The 16,618-nt window shown below is 46.6% G+C and overlaps 1 long non-coding RNA gene across 1 annotated transcript in view; it reads right to left on the bottom strand.

The window, feature by feature from the left end:
• Positions 1-16,618, bottom strand: part of LOC123584114 — a 139,744-nt gene that overhangs the window by 51,287 nt on the left and 71,839 nt on the right. The window contains exon 4 of the long non-coding RNA XR_006705168.1: positions 8,694-8,856. This is a non-coding gene — a long non-coding RNA (uncharacterized LOC123584114). The remainder of the gene's footprint in view (positions 1-8,693; positions 8,857-16,618) is intronic.

A 16,618-nucleotide genomic window follows, 5' to 3' on the forward strand; every position in this document is an offset into this window, starting at 1 on the left:
GCGGGGCTCGAACTCACAGACCGCGAGATCGTGACCTGGCTGAAGTCGGACGCTTAACCAACTGCGCCACCCAGGCGCCCCAACTCATATTCTTTTTTTTAACTAAAATGCCCTTTCCTGTTTTTTCTGCTAAAAAAAAAAAAAAAAAAAAAGCCCTAGTCATTTTTCAGAACGTAGGCTCCATGTCACCTACTCAGTGGAGTCTTCTCTGGGGCCAAATCAAGCACACCCTCTGTGGTCCCAGAGCACTTTGCGCATAGTAGTAATGAGCCATTCTCAGAGTGTATTACAGTTAGGTTTATGCTCACAAATTCTTGCAGGGGGAGGACTGCATTTAAATCATCCTTCCGTACCACGCACAAACACCTGGCAATGCATGCTCAATATATGTTTGAAGAATTAAATTGAACTCATTATTTTATCCTCCTCATTTAAAAGATGGGGAAACTGAGGGCTAGAGAGACAGTCACTGACAGTGGTCATTCTATGTATTTAATCAGCGTTCTTTCGGTGCATGCAGGAAGAAAAAAGGATTTATTTGTTTATTTATTTATTTATTTATCTATCTATTTTTTTATTTTTAGCTCACCAAATTGAAAACTCTCTCTTCAAGCACATGTTTTGTCAAGGATCCAAAAAGTATCATCAAGAGTTGATTTTTTAGCTCTGCTTCCCTCTCTGTTGGCTTCATTCTCTGGTCCTATGTCAGAACAAAATGGCTGCCAATAGCCACATGTTGCCACATGTTGCTGCTATAAGCCAAGGAATGCCAGGAGCCACCAGAAGCTGGAAGCAGCAAGGAAAGAGTCTCTCCTAGAGGCTTCAGAGAACTGGATCCTGCTGACACCTTGATTTCAGACTTCTGGCCTCCAAAACTATGAGAGTAAATTCTGTTGTTTTAAGCCACCAAGTGTGTAATTTGTTCCAGCAGCCCCCGGGCACTAACGCGACAAGGGATCCATGTGGTGCTGGAACGCCTCTCTATCTGACTGTCAAGATCGATACCCTGGTTGTGATATTGTACTGTCATTTTTCAAGATGTTACTGTTGGGGGAAACTTGGGGAAAGGTGCATGGCATCCCTCTATATCATTTCCTACAACTGTATATGAGTTCACAGTTATCTCAAAGTAAAGTTTAATTATGAAAATGTCCCTCTGAATGATGTGGTAAACAGCTTGGAGGGTGGCTAGAGAGGAGGCTGGGAGATTTGTTGGGTGCTGTTGAAGCTGTTCAGCAGAGAGGTGATGGCACATAGACCAAGTGGTGGCCGGGAAGATGGAGAGAAGGGGATGGGTGGGAGAGAAAATTGGGAGGTAAACACGACAGCAGTCGGGGATTTATTGTGGATAGGAGTTGAGGAGTAGTGGTGTCCACGATGACTCTGGCTTGTGTGACTAAGAGAATGGACACGGCTCTACCAGGGGCCTCTTGGGAAAAGAGCAGATCTGGAGAAAAAAGAATGGGAAGCATAGCATGCTTGGGACAGAACAACTCAAGGACAAGGTTGCCAGCTCTTTCTCAGAAGTGACAACTCACCGCTTCCTAATCCCACCTCTGTCTGCATTTCGCACCCTTACTCCCCAAGAGAGATTTGGACCGGATCAGTTTGTCGCAATCCAACACAAAGCATCCCTACTGGGCAGGCATGTACCAAGCTCCTCATGGGCCTTCCCTGTAATCACTGTACACTGAGCACCTCCCTCGGGCACTGCTTCCTGCTCACAAGGCACAAGACAGGGCCACTTTGTTCAGACAGATTGGGACTGTGGTATAGCAAGCACTTAGGGTTTCGGGGGTCTCCGGGACAGCCACTGGAGCTAAGCAGAGATGGCTAAGAATGAGAGAATCTCTGCTTTCAGAGATTCAAGTCATTGATCAGGCAAAGAATGAGAAGCGGAACCCTCCACAGCCACTCCAGCATGGTTTCCAGATGAGAAGGAAAGAAAGTCCTGCAGGAGAACAAAGGTGGAGGACTACATCTAATTTCAAGGCTCACCATAAGCTACAGTAATCAAAACAGTGTGATATTGGCATCAATATGGACAAACAGATCAATGAAACAGAACAGAGAATCCATAAATAGATCCGCACCCATGAATACCTGATGTTTGAAAAGGGTATAAATACAATCAGTGGTGAGAACATAGTCTTTCCCACAAATGGCACTAGAACAATTGAATATTCATATGGACAACAATTGAACTTCAATCCATACCTCACATCATATACAAAAAATAACTCAAAATAGATCATAGACCTAAACGTAAAACCTAAATCTATAAAACTTCTAAAGGAAAATGTAGATGAAATATGTTTAGGATCTTGGCTTTGCAAAGATTTTTTTAGAAAGATGCCAAAAGCATGATCCATCAAAACAATGGTAAGTTGGACTCTGTCAAAATTAAAAGTGCCAGTTTTTGAAAGATGCTATTTTTTAAATTTTTAAATGTTTATTAATTTTTGAAAGAGAGAGAGAGAGAGAGAGCACAGGCAGGGGAGGGGCAGAGAGAGAGGGAGACACAGAATCTGAAGCAGGTTCCAGGTTCTAAGCTGTCAGCACAGAGCCTGATGCAGGGCTCGAACCCACAAGCTGTGAGATCATGACCTGAAGTCAGATAATTAGCCAACTGAGCCATGCAGGCGCCCCTGAAAGACGCTGTTAAGAGGAAAAAAAAAAAGCAAGCCACAGACTGGGAGGAATTATTTGTAATCGTATATCCAATAAAGGACATGTATGCAGGATGAAGACCTTTCAAAACAATGAGAAAACGAGCAAAAGATTTGAACAGACACTTCAGCAAAGAAGATATACAGATGGCAAGTAAGCACATGAAAAGCTGTTCAATTATTTTTAGTTGGAAACTAAACTATCATTATTCATTAATGGTAATTAATGAAGCCTAAGCTCTCATTAGTCATTAGGAAAATGTAAGTTAAAACCACACACCTATTAGAATATCTAAATTTAAAGGAACAGCTGTATCAAATGTTGGGGAAAATGTGGAGCAAATGGCATTTTCAACTAGTTTGGGAAACAGTTTGGCAGTTCGTAAAATAAAAAAACAAACAAAAAACCAAAAAGCCGTATACCTAGTATATAATCCAGCCATTCTCCTCCTAGATATTTATACAAGAGAAATGAAAACATATGTTCTTACAAAGGCTTATACGTGAATGATCCTAGAAGCTTTATTTATAGTACCCCCAAACTGGAAACAAACCAAATGTCAACAACAAGTGCATGAATAAATGAATTGGTGTATCAATACAATGGAATACTACTTGGTAATGAAAAGGAATGGACTTTTCATGCATAGTACAATAAATTATAAAATAATTATGTTGAGTAAAGGAATCAGACAGATTTATAGAAAATGCAAACTAATCTATAGTGACAAAAGGGGATCAGCGGTTGCCTGGATATAGCGTGAGGCAGAGAAGGGCAGACGGTGGGTAGTTAGAAAGGGCATAAGGAAACTTTGGTGGAGGGGACAATTGATACGTTAATTATCTTGATTGTGGTGGTGGTTTCATTGGTGAATAAATATGTCAGAACATCAAATTGTACACTTTAAGTATGCACCATTTAGTATGTCAATTCTACCTTAATAAAATTTTTTAAAAGAAGAATCTAGGAAATATAACAAAACAGCACTTTTCTCCCCTGTGTGCTTGCTGTCACTCCCCTCATCCATCATAGAGCGTATTTGTTACTGAAAAGTGGGGGCCATGTTTTCTTCCCCCACAAGCCAGGCATTTATAATTAAAGAGCAGTCTTGTGGGGGCTAAGCCTGGGTGCAGGAGAAAGAAGACAGGCAAACGATTCTTTATCAAAGTCAAGGCAATTCCTTAGCAAAGTCCCTGGAACCAAATAGATCTGGGTATAAACTATGACTCCATGACTTAGCAGTTTTTTTAATTCCTAAGCTCTCTAAATCTCTGTTTCTCTACCTGCAAAATGGGATCAAAATGCCACACAAAGGATGCCGGGAAGATTAAGTGAGATTCTATTTACAAAGAGACCTACATCAGACCTGACACAGAGTAAATGCTTCCTCCATCCAGAGCGGCAGCATCCAGAACGGGGACGGACCCAGAGTTCGAAACTGAAAAATTTGGGTTCTAGTTCTAACTCTGCTGCCAACCCCTTACATGACCTTGCCGCTGGTTTGTGAAGCCTTCCACAGTGGACGAAACATAACAGATCTCGACTCTGGTACGTTCTCGAAACTATAGCCCTTGGGCCAAATCCAGCCCACGACTGTTTTTATATAGCCTACAAGCTAAAGATGCTTTTAATATTTTAAGTGATTGAAAAGAATTTTTAGACAATAATATTTTGTAACACGTGAAAATATACAAAAGTTAAAATTTCACGGTCCATGAATAAAGTTTATTGAAATATCACCACTCCTGTTTTACACGTCTGTCACTGCTTCAAGATACAAAGTCAGAATAGCAGTGGCAGCTGAGACCATATGGCTCGCAAAGCCTAACTCTTTGCTACGGATCCCTTTAACAGAATAAGTTTGCAACCTCCTGAGTCAGAGCTTCAGAAACAGCATGTTTGTCTTGCTGCTGGCTCACCTCCCCAAAGAAAAGCATTCAACGTGTTGAGACTTAATGTTATGCCCTTAATTTTTATAGGGTTCATAAGAAACATCCATTTGAATGGAACTTCTGGTCTTTTGCAATGAATATTTCCTTGAATTTTACGCCAAGAAAGAAGTTTGTCTTCAATTGACCTTACATATGTCATTGTATTACCCTAGTGTAGCTGGTGCATTTTAAGTGGCAGACAGAATAACTTCAGATTATTTTAAATTATATTAGCAGACAATTCCTTATTTTAATGATTATGCATTTATGTATGTGTTTATCCTCTATTTGTGGTAAGTGATGGTGGTCTTCAAGCTATGAAAATATCAAGTTTTCTTTTCAATTTAATTAAGTGAAATAATTGTATTGATTTAAAAAAAAAAGCAAGTGCATACAAATTTGGGTAGATCCACAGGAAAGGCAAAAAACACGCAACGGCTGTTGAAGAATGATGGAAGTTTGGGAATACCATACTGGACAACAGGAACATGTTTTCCTTTTTACCAAGGTTTCCAGGAAGCTCAGGATTAAAGATAGTGCTCATTTGCAGAAATAACCAGAGTTGTGTAATCTATCTCATTCTACTTCTTTCCATCTGACTTTATTAGAGCATTGACCACAACATATAGCTTTTGTTGGCTCAGCATGTCTGTCTTCCAAGCAGAATGGGAGCTTGGTATCCTACCACGTCCATACACTCAATTCTAGAACATATTAAACAGAAAGAGGTGTAAGGTTAATAAAGGAACAAAGAGATGAAAGAATGCATGAATGGTAATGTTTATTTCCCTATTCTTTTCAACAACTAACTGGGAAGGATTCCAGACAGCAGGATTCCAGAAAGGGTGAAATATTCAGCCAGCCCTGGGGAGAGGAGCATTGTGGTGTTCTGGCTGCTTGTTTTCCTCTGAACTCTCATGAGTGGGTCCTCCAAATGTCTGAAAGAGGTTGGAGGGGGGGGGATGTGGGTGTGGCTAGTGGCTAACGAGTGCCTTCCTGTGCCTTCCTGTGCCTTCTACTGTGCCTTCCTGCAGGACCTCAATCTACACAACAATTCTGTGCAAGTACCCAATGTTATTATCCCCATTTGGTGTCACAATCCAGCCTAGAAACTTGAATTTCATGGCTCAATAAGATACCCCCCAAATCAGGCAGGGACCATATGGATGTTACAAACATCCATTTTCTTAAGTAAGGTCAGTAGAAAAAACTGCCATCTACCCTTACCCTTATTTCATAAAAAAAATGCACATCTTAACGATTAAATGAAGGGAGAGAGGAAATGACCTCAAAGAAAGAACAATTCTTTATATTAAAAAGAAAAGTTAGCTTTAAAAGAAACCATCATATTGTCCTTAATGTCCTCATTTCCCCAGCGATCAAAGAAAATGTTGACATGAGACAGGGTAGGATGAGTTTAGTGAGCGCCCGTGGAGACTACAGTAAGATCAACTCAGGTGTGCGGGGCAGAGCCTCAGGGTGGGGCAGAGGCTGGTGTGCCCACTTTGGGGGGGGGGTGCCCTCGGTACACACCTCAGCAGGCACTCAGGACACAGCCTGGGCACACCCCTAAACAAAACATTGGAGTGGAAGATGCTTGTGTCCACGCAAGGCATCTGCCCCAGCATCCCACAGAAATAGGAGCTCAAACCTGGAATACACCTGTGAGTCCATCCCATCCAAGCCCTGACACTGCAGAGAGGTAAATTCAGTCTCAGAGAGGTTAAAGTGCCTCACAGAACCACGAGGCTGTCAGGCACAGAGCCAGGATTCCCAGTCTCCATCATTTCCCACCATGCCACTGGTACCAGCCAGAGCACAGAAACTCTGCAGAAAGGATGCTAACGATGAGGGCATCTACTTCTAGGGGTGCGCTATGGTTGTTTGCCATCTCCAAGGTACAGGAAGGACACACTTCCTGGGAAAGGATGCCTCTCTCATCCCCCGTCTTCCACACATGTACCAACAATCACTGGATCTTGAAAATGCTGAGGACCCACATGGTAAGAAGAACACCCACCACACACACACCAAGAAGCCCCCAGGTGAGTTGACCCAGCACTGGGAGTAGTCTGTGGGGTCGGGGCCCCAGGCTGGGAGAGACTGTGCATTCCCCAAGCTCTGCCTCTGAGAAGAGCACTCACTGGGCTTGCTGGCCAGAGCGTGGGGACAGTGAGCCGACCTGTTCCATTTCCTGACTCCCATTCCTGTCAAATCCATTGACATCTGATGTCCACTGCTTTCCTAAATCTACTCCCACAAAGGTCATTAATTACCTCCGAATGGCCAAATGCAAAGATGTCCCTTTCAGTCCTCAACCCACGGGACCTCTGCTCAGCACGGCACTATGTTCACACACGTTCTTATGTATCGTAAGCTAATGACATCCCCGTCCACCCAAGAGCACGAGCCAACGGTTCAGTTATTCTTGACTCCTTGTTCGGCCCCACCTTCCTGTCCAAGCTCTTGTCCAGTCTGTCCTTTATTCCACCTCTTAACATTCTAGCCCCCACCCACCAGAAGCTCTACAAGCCCTAACTCAGACATTCTCCTCGCTCCCCTGGATATGGCATTGGCTTTGCTCTCCTCACTTCTGCCCGTCCCAGTTCTTCCCCACTCAGCTGATGGGTAACTGTCTAAAACAGGAGCCAGCAGGCTACGCTTAGACTACAGTAGGTCAAGTCCACCCACCACCTGTTTTTGTATTTTTATTTTTTTAAGTTTATTTATTTTTTGGGGGGCGGGTAGGGGCAGAGAGAGAGAGGGAGAGAGAATCCCAAGTAGGCCCCATGCTGTCAGCACAGAGCCTGATGCAGGGCTCAATCTCACAAACCGTGAGACCATGACCTGAGCTGAAATCAAGAGTTGGACACTTGGGGGCCTGGGTGGCTCCATCGGTTAAGCGTCCAACTTCGGCTCAGGTCATGATCTCGCGGTCCGTGAGTTGGAGCCCTGCGTCGGGCTCTGTGCTGACAGCTCAGAGCCTGGAGCCCATTTCAGATTCTGTGTCTCCCTCTCTCTGACCCTCCCCCGTTCATGCTCTGTCTCTCTCTGTCTCAAAAATAAAGGTTAAAAAAAAAAAAAAAAGAGTTGGACACTTAACCACTGAGCCACCCAGCTGCCCCTAGTTTTTAAATGGTTATCAGTACCTACATAGTGTCCTCGATTTTCCTCTTAGCCCACAAAGCCTGAAATATTTACTCTGTGGCCCTTTCCAGAAGAAGTTTGCCGACCTCTGTTATAAGCCCAGAACTGGTCCCTGCTCTGCTTCTCCTCACCTGTGCCAAACTTCAGTACAGATCAGAGTGTCCTGAGGCACTGGCTGAAATGCAGATTTCCAGGCCCCAATTCCTAAAGATTCTGGTTCAGTGGGGACTGGCACGGAGCCTGGAATCTGCATTCTAACAAACTGGCTGCACACACCCCACGTGGTTCTCATGTAGATTCTAATTATAGAACCAAGACCACACTCCTGAACTTCTACTCCACCTATAGAGACAACCCAAAGTTCCTAAGGCACTCCGGGCATCTTCGGGCCATCTCTCACAGTTCTGTCTGCCTGGAAAGCTTGGCAAACATCTTTCTCTTTCAGGGCTCCACACAAAGGCCACATCTTCCCAGACCCTCACCCCTGCCCCCTACAGTCACCGTCACCCGCACCTCTGCCTTGCTCCATAAAGCACCTGACCCTCTGCAACTCAGATGATGTGCTTATGTGTCTGTCACAGTTACCACGTGTGAGCCCTTCATGTGAGACATCACTTCATCGGGCCCCCAGCCCTTGAAGAGGAGGCACTTGATCAATATTCAAGGAATCAATGAATGAGTAAATGGACTTGGTCCAAATTGCCACAGGACGCAGTGCAAAGTCAGGACTGAAGTCTGAACAGCGCCCCCCCCCCCCACCCCACTTGGGTGACCTTCGTGCCTGTCCATCAGCTGCTAGAGCAGACGGTTCAGAGCACGGGCTGGCCTGGGTGTGAATCCAGCTCCGTACCTTGCTGGCTCTGTGACCTTGGGCAACTTGTGCAAGCTCACTGAGCCTCATTACATCATCCCTAAAAGGAGAAAGATGATACTAATAGCACTTACCTCATAGAGTTGCTCTGAGGTTTCAGTGAAATAATCCACAGAAAGCTCTTCAGCGTGTGCAAAGCATTCAGTGGCCATTCATCATGGTTGTTATTTCATCATCTTCCTTTGTCCATGCCAGGCATTTGCCCAAGGGGAGCCCAACAGGAAGCCTTGGCTTTCTCTAGGGAGGGAACAGCAGGGACCATTCAGGCGGGTCCCAGGGTCAGCCAACCCTATACCTCTTGTCACTGAAATCATCATTCAGGGCAAGCCTGGTCAAAGTGACCCAGAACCCTAGGAATATGCAGACCCCAGAGCTCCTAAAGCTCATGAACCCCAGCCCCCAGGCCATCTCGAGAAATGCACCCTACAAATACCCTATTCCCTGGAGGGTTAAGGCAGAGTCATTTCCGGAGACACAGGACACTCAGCAGGCCAGAGGAAGCGGCAAGGGCAGGGATATGCAGATGATGCTGGCAGCGTGCCCGCCTGGGGCAGCAGTCTGCAACATCAAGTTTGTTGAGCTCCATCAGTGAGCACACACGGGGACAGATGCCGCCAACCCCAGGGAGAGGGCTTGATGGCAATGCGGCAGGAGCCCCAGCTACCCACAGCGTGGGCCCGCCATGCACAGAGAGCAACGTGGCACATCCTGTGTGGCGAATCCAGGAGAGGGACTTCCCACGGCAGGGTGGTCTCTGGGATGCAGAGACCAGATTACAGGCCCACCTGCAGCCACGGCCACTGCCACAGAGCCCACACGGCTGCAGAATCAGAAAGACTCATGTCACGTTTGGCCTAGTACACTCTTGATCAACCATTCTTCAGTTGCACAAACCAGAAATCTACGAGTTGACCTTGACGCTTCTCTCTCCCTTAACCTCCCAGCCTCCATCACAGAAGGCTGTCATTTTTTAAAAATGTTTATTTATTTTGAGAGAGAGAGAAAGAAAGAGCACATGTGTGCACATGAAGGGGGAGGTGCAGAGAGAGAGGGAGAGGGAGAATCCCAAGCAGGCTCCAGCCTATCAGCACAGAGCCTGAAGACGAGTGGGGCTCAATCCCATGAACTGGGAGGTCATGACTTAAGCTAAAATCGAGAGTCAAATGCTTGACTGACTGAGCCACCCAGGAGCCCCATAATGCTGTCATTTTTACCTCCTAAGGATCTCTGCCATCAACTACCCCCATTCCCAACTCACTTACTCTGTTCAACTTATTTTTCTTTTTGCATTGCACATAATGCTTCCCAACATCTCAGCTCCCTCACTTATTATGTTTATGTTCATCTCCCCCTTCACTAAAACATCAGCTCTATGAGGATAGGGTTCTTTGCCTATTTGGTTCACTGAAAAGCACCTGGCATATAGTAGGTGTTCAAAAAATATTCATGGACCGATCCTCCATGACCATGTCCTATCTGAACCACTACTCTAACCTCCGGTGTGGCCCACGGCCGCCCTCTCTGGTCCATTTCCAAGCCACTCCCCAGTGTAGCATCTTCTCCAAATGCAAAGCCATCGCATGCTGCTCTGTGCTGCTCACACCCGCACTCAAAGACTCAGACACACCTATGGTTTCCCATGGCTCTCAGGATAAAGCGCAGCCCCCCCACCACGGGCCCCTGGGTGGCCTGTTCCTGGCCTCTGCACTCCCCAACCTCCCTGCTCCAGCTCCACTGGCCCGCCTTCATCTCTACCTGTTTACCACAGGGCCGGAGTCCCAGAAGATTCCGTGCTTGGAAAAATCCTCCCTCCCTTCTTCACCCCTGTTCATTCATCAGCTTCCAACTCTGGGTGGTCTTCTCTACACGGTATGCAACCCTGCACTAGGTTAGACCCTCCATCATTAGGATCTCATAGCCCATCAGGGACTTCCCCTCCATGACAGCACTTGTCATGGTCACATTTCAATTTGTCTCCATGCACTGTTTGGTAACATCCTTATTCTTGACTATACTGTAAGCTCCAGGAGGGCAGGACTGCCTTCATTGCTCACCATTCTACCACCGGTGCCTAGCAGTGAGCCAGGCACCTAGTAGGCACTCAATAAACATCTGCCAAATGAATGAATGAAGTAAAGGAAACCAAGGCCCAAAGAACAGACGTGACTTGCTCACACTGAAACAGCCTGAAGATGACTATACCAGGCTGGGAACACAGATGTCACGATTCTGTCCAGAAGTCATTCCACGTCTCTTCGGCAGTGGCAAGGGGCCCCCATCCAGTAGGGAACACAGCTGGCCAGCACAACCAGACAGGGGAATGGAGCTCAGGTCTGTCTGAAGCCCTTTCTGGAAAAACAGCTCCAGGCAGCCAAGACAGAAGGTCAACGTTTTGGAGAACAGTCCACAGTAAATTCTTCTCTTGGAGATTACAATTCACATTTGCATATTGCAAACTCTGAAAAATCTACAGATCAAAAAGCAAAGGTTTACAATAAGCAGAGGGTTTTCTTTGTGCAAAGCAAACATTTCTGCACACAACCAGTCAACAGGTCCTGGAAGCAGGTCCCCGAGAAGGTCAGCTCCAGGCACAACCAAGTGGACCTTCGTTGTTTCAAAGAAAATTTATCCAAGCCCTACCGGTTTCAGGCTCCAGGAAAACAAACAAGACCCCTAACCTCCAGGAGCTTACATTCTAGGAGGGAAAATGCCGAACACAAAACCAATGAAATGATGAAAGAAACCAACTGGCCACGGACAGAAATCACAGCAAGTACTGAAGAAACAGGACAGGCCGTGGCTGACTGTCAGGCAGAGCCCGGAGGAGGGGACCACACAGCTGACAGCTTGGGGCACTGGGCCAGTTTGACAGGAAGGCCAGGACCAGACACTCCAAGCTCCTAGGAATCCCATCCTCTTGCTGTGAATTGGCTTGAGACAAATTCTAGTCACCTGAGACGTACTTCCATATGCCTCCCCACCACCACCCAAGCGAGAAACCACAGGTCTCTCCAGGTTATGACTTTTGGAGAGTGACGCGGGGGCTCTGTGTTGTCACATTTCAAACTCATCATTCCTGAGTGAAAAACCACAGACGGAAAGGAATGTGCCTCTTCCTAGGCATAATCTTGAAAACCAAGCAAGATGAACGTATGATATCCCACCGAATGCACTAAAACGCTTCTGGCGAGCAAAGGAATTGCTTAAATGGAAAATAATTGTTGAGGAGCCATTATTACTAATTCAAGATGTGTCAAATGACATTGAGGTGTTCTACTTAATGTACTGTCATTACTACCATCTTTTAGAGAATATAAAAATAAGCGTTCGCTTGATGTCCTGAATGCCCATACCTATTTTCCTCATAATATCTTATGACCATCCACCCGGAATTCTCCAACCTTGGGAGTTGTCAAGAACATAGCCCTCACCGCGGAGGAGGGGAATGCCAGCAACATCCGGGTCCTAGATGGGCCCGAGGCTATTGGAATGTTAGGTACCTTTCCCAGTGGCTTGGCAGAGCCAGCTGTACAAACAGACGTGCTCGCCTAGCATGCAATCCTTCTGTTTTGCAGGAGGCAGCAAGGAGGGAAATTGGCTCCCGGGTCTGGGATCCCAGCCCCACAGCCTGCCCTGGTTGACCCTCACAGCGGAGTGCCCAAGTGGTTTCCCCCTGACATTGAAAGGACTCCTGGGTGCTGCAGGGAACTAGCAGCGGAAAAATAAGGCTTGCCTGACCCCTTGTGGTGTGTGGCTCGCAAAGTCCACTGTTGGCTGTCCAGAGAGGATGGGCAGAGACTGGGTTCAGTCTGAATGTGTGCCTGCAGTGGATTGAATATGGACCCCAGAAAGGTATTTACGAGAAAGGTTCTCCCAACGTGACCCTATTTGGATAAATGGTCTTTTCAGATGAATTAGATGATGGTTTTAAAAAATGAAATCATTTTGGATTCCTCGAGTGCCCTTAGGACACATAGACACACAGAGAAGGGCAAGCGGAGATGGAGGCAGAAATGGGAATTCTATGGCTCTAAGCCAGTGAATGCCAAGGATTGCATCCTGCAGCCAGAAGCTAGGAGAGAGGCATGGGATGGATTGTGCCCCCGAGCCTCCAGAAAGAACCAGCCTTGCTGAGAACACGTTGATTTTGGACTTCTAGCTTCCAGAACTGTGAGAGATTAAATTTCTGTTGTTTGGAGCCACCCAGTTTGGGGTGATTTGTCAAGGCGTTCCTGGGAAACACATCCAGCGCCCTGTAAATTCAAGATGGGGTTAAGGGACAGGAAGACTCAAAGCCAGTGGTTTTCAAATGCTGGTCTGTGGAGGCAGTGCATCAGGACCCCTTAGGGCACTTGTTAAAACAGAGTCCTGATTCTGGATCAGATTCCAGGGATAGGGGCTCTGAAATCTGTACGTTGAACAAGGTTGTCCTCAATCAGTTCTCCCACACAACCAGTTCTGGGAGCTGCTGCCCCGAATAACTCAGGGATAAGCTTTGTGGTCATTATTAAGTGCTTGTCACTGAATTATTATTCAGTGCTCGTCACTGAATATTTATAGCTCCTCACCTTGCAAGCACAGGATACGACTGCACTTTGGGCCCCCACGCCCCATGCTCAGGTGGCATCTGGTGACTAGCTTGGACCAAATGAATTGTGAGTCAAAGTGTGGCATGTCGCTTCCGGTGCAAGGCCTTCCGGAGCTCTTTCCCTGCAATGTTTGGGGTGTAATGGCCCCAGCAGCCCAGACTCCTGAGTGACAGAGCAGAGCCCCCCACCCACCTGCGACAGCCCTGTACCTCTGGGGTTTTACAGCCATTCAAGTGTCAGGTTGTCTACCGCAGCATAACTTAGCCTATCCTAACTGATTTAAATATAGGATGTTTTATTTTACCTTCAAGTCGAGTTCCCTAAGGCATAACTTGGATACAGATACATTTTTTTTTTTTTTTGAGCTTTCCAAACAATTTGCTTAACATGCCTCAGGCTCATCATCGGGGACACTTCTATTATGGGGGACAATGAACCGAACTCAGTATTAACTCCCAAACAAATTCCACAACTTGTTTTTCTTGCTATTTTCTTAACTCATTAAAACTCTTCTGTTTCTAGCCAGTGTCAGACCTTACTAGGTCTTGTCAAAATACGATTAAAATAGCCAAAATAGGGGCGCCTGGGTGGCTCAGTCGGTTAAGCATCCGACTTCGGCTCAGGTCATGATCTCACAGTCCGTGAGTTCGAGCCCCGCGTCGGGCTCTGTGCTGACAGCTCAGAGCCTGGAGCCTGCTTCGGGTTCTATGTCTCCCTCTCTCTGACCCTCCCCTGTTCATGCTCTGTCTCTCCCTGTCTCAAAAATAAATAAAAACGTTAAAAAATTAAAAAAAATAAAAATAAAATAGCCAAAATAGTATTAAAGGTCAGTAGTCTACGAGGAGTTCCACTCTGTAGTCCCAATAAACTCTCAGGTGATGCCAGTTCATCCGTGGACCGCGCTCTGATAGCAAGTCTTCAGGTAACGCTTTCGCACAAAATTAATTACTGAATTAACAGTTACATTAATTTCATAACATCCATAATTATAATAGTGAATCGCTGTAACGCTATCACACATGTCCAGTTTTAGCCTCATCGTGGCCCCATCAGTGAGAGAGACCAGGCAGATATTCTTACACAGAGGGAGATGAAGAGACTTCCTCAGGATCTTCTAGCTAGGAAATGCCAAATGCCAGACTCAGGCACACGCCACGTTTCTTCTCTAGCAATGCCTGAGTAACAGTCCCCAAGATTTCATCAGTGTCTGAGAGCCGAGCAAGATTCTAAACGCGGCGTGCGTGTATGTGACTGGGAACCTCTTCAGATTCAAGTTCTTTGGTCACTTCAAGCAAGCTTCTCAGTTCTCTTCCGCGGGGAGAGCACTGCCCTCTGGCGGACTTCCAGAGCATTAACTTTAGGACACGGTCTGGGTCACATTCTTCCAACTTGGGCTACGTGGCTCCAGCTCTTTGAATCAACCCAAGTGCTAGACGCTGAGTAAGAGATCCAGACACGGCACAAGTCATGGTCCTTAACCTTGTAGGGGCTCTTGAGGCAGGTGCAGCAACATACCATTTTTCATGAAATGATCTGTTCTTAGCACAAAGCTTGTGATCAGAAGACATGCATACATTTTAACCTTTATTGGCTGTGTGGCCTCGAGCAAGGCACTTGACCTCTCTGATCCTCAGTTTCCTCACCTATGAAAAGAGGGTACGAATAGGCTTGCCTAGCTGGGTCACTGGAATGAAGATGAGAGATGTGTCTTAAAAATCAGCAGGACTTGGGGCGCCTGGGGGGGCTCAATCAGTTAAGCGTCCGACTTCAGCTCACTTCATGATCTCATGATTCGTAAGTTCGAGTTCCATTGGGCTCTGTGCTGACAGTTCAGAGCCAGGAGCCTGCTTCAGACTGTCTCCCTCTCTCCCTGTCCCTCTGCTGCTTGTTCTCTCTCTCTCTCTCTCAAAAATAAATAAAACATTAAAAAAAAAAAAAGCGGGACTTGAGAAAGATGTTGTAGGGAATGGAGGAAAAGGTCATGACTCCACGGAGGCACAAACACATCGAGCCTGGTTCACAGGGGAGATCAGTGGATGGCCAGTTTGTGTGGGGAGAGGAGATGACATTTGCCTGCATATCTGGAAAGACACCAGGACTCTGTGTGGCAATATCCAAGACCGTGGGAAAGAGATGTGGGGTGAAGGTGCAGACTGGAAAAGGCAGGGGAATGCAGGGGCAGGTGCACAGGTCTGGAGCCTGGCGCCTGGCCTTAACTCTCAACTCCCACTACTCCCTAGCCGGGACCTCAGCAAGTTTTCTAGCCTCTCAGTGTCTCAGGCCGTGCCCGGAGACACTGAAAGTAGCAGTGGTTGGTGTGAAAATAAAATGCATCAGTGCAGGCACATGGGTTATAACACCTATTGAGCGATTTCTGTTCACTGGAATATTACCTCCATCAGGGCAGGAGGGTTTTGATTGTTTGTTTGTTTCTCTGTCTCCTGGTATAGAGTATAGAGTATTCAAGAAATAGTCATTGAGCAAACGAGTGAATGAATGGAGGAGGTCACAGGACTGATGAACTGAGAAGCTTTTGCGGGGAGAGGCTAAAAGGGAAGCCAGAAGATGGAGGCTCGGATGTTGCCAGAGTTTGGGGCCGAGGGTCGCCCTCCGACCATGCTCTTTGTAGAAGCACGAGATGGAGGTTCTTCCCATGGAAAGGAAATGTCAACTGGGGCTACATCTGGAGGGGAGACACTTTTGGGTTTTGCAGTTGGGAAGATGCTACTGGCATCTAGTGGGGAGAAGTCAGGGATGCTGCTCGAAATCCTACTATGCACGGGACAGTCCCCATGATGAAGAATCATCTATTCCCAAATGGCAACAGTCCGAGGCTGAGACACCCTAGACGAGACTTAGCTGCCCAAAGGATCCTAATCCCCACTGTGTTTCTCACTGGCTCTGTGGCCTCAGCGGTCAAATCCTTGCTCTGAGTTTGCCTCTTTATGCGTAAGATGGGAATATTAATACCAATGAGGGTTGTGGGGAGGCACAGAACAGCGTGTTCGCAGCATCTGCAACGTGGTGGACTCGTGTTAAGTCCTCTCATTACTCCCAGTTATTACTCTGATGTGAAGGGATGCATCATACAGATGAAGCCTCATCTCCTGTGCAAATGACTGAGTCTGAATCCTGCTTACGGAGCTTGATACGCGTCATCTGAAGAGGTCAAATTCACTTCCTCTCAGCTGCCACCGTCCCACACACAAATGCCATCAGACTAATATTGGTCTGGGTCCTCCCTTCATCCTGGCTGAGGATGTGGAAGGTGGTGCAAAGCCTGGAATGACTCTGGACTGGCCACCAGAGCAAACACGGGCTGAGGCTCCTCTGCTTAGAGTCAGCTCACAATGCCTCATAACCTTGACCCAAGCAAAAGTGAGCTGGCCTGAGTCCCCCCCTTTGAAGCC

This window comes from Leopardus geoffroyi, chromosome B3 (assembly GCF_018350155.1).
Source record: "Leopardus geoffroyi isolate Oge1 chromosome B3, O.geoffroyi_Oge1_pat1.0, whole genome shotgun sequence".
In the NCBI taxonomy this organism is placed as follows: Eukaryota; Metazoa; Chordata; class Mammalia; order Carnivora; family Felidae; genus Leopardus; species Leopardus geoffroyi.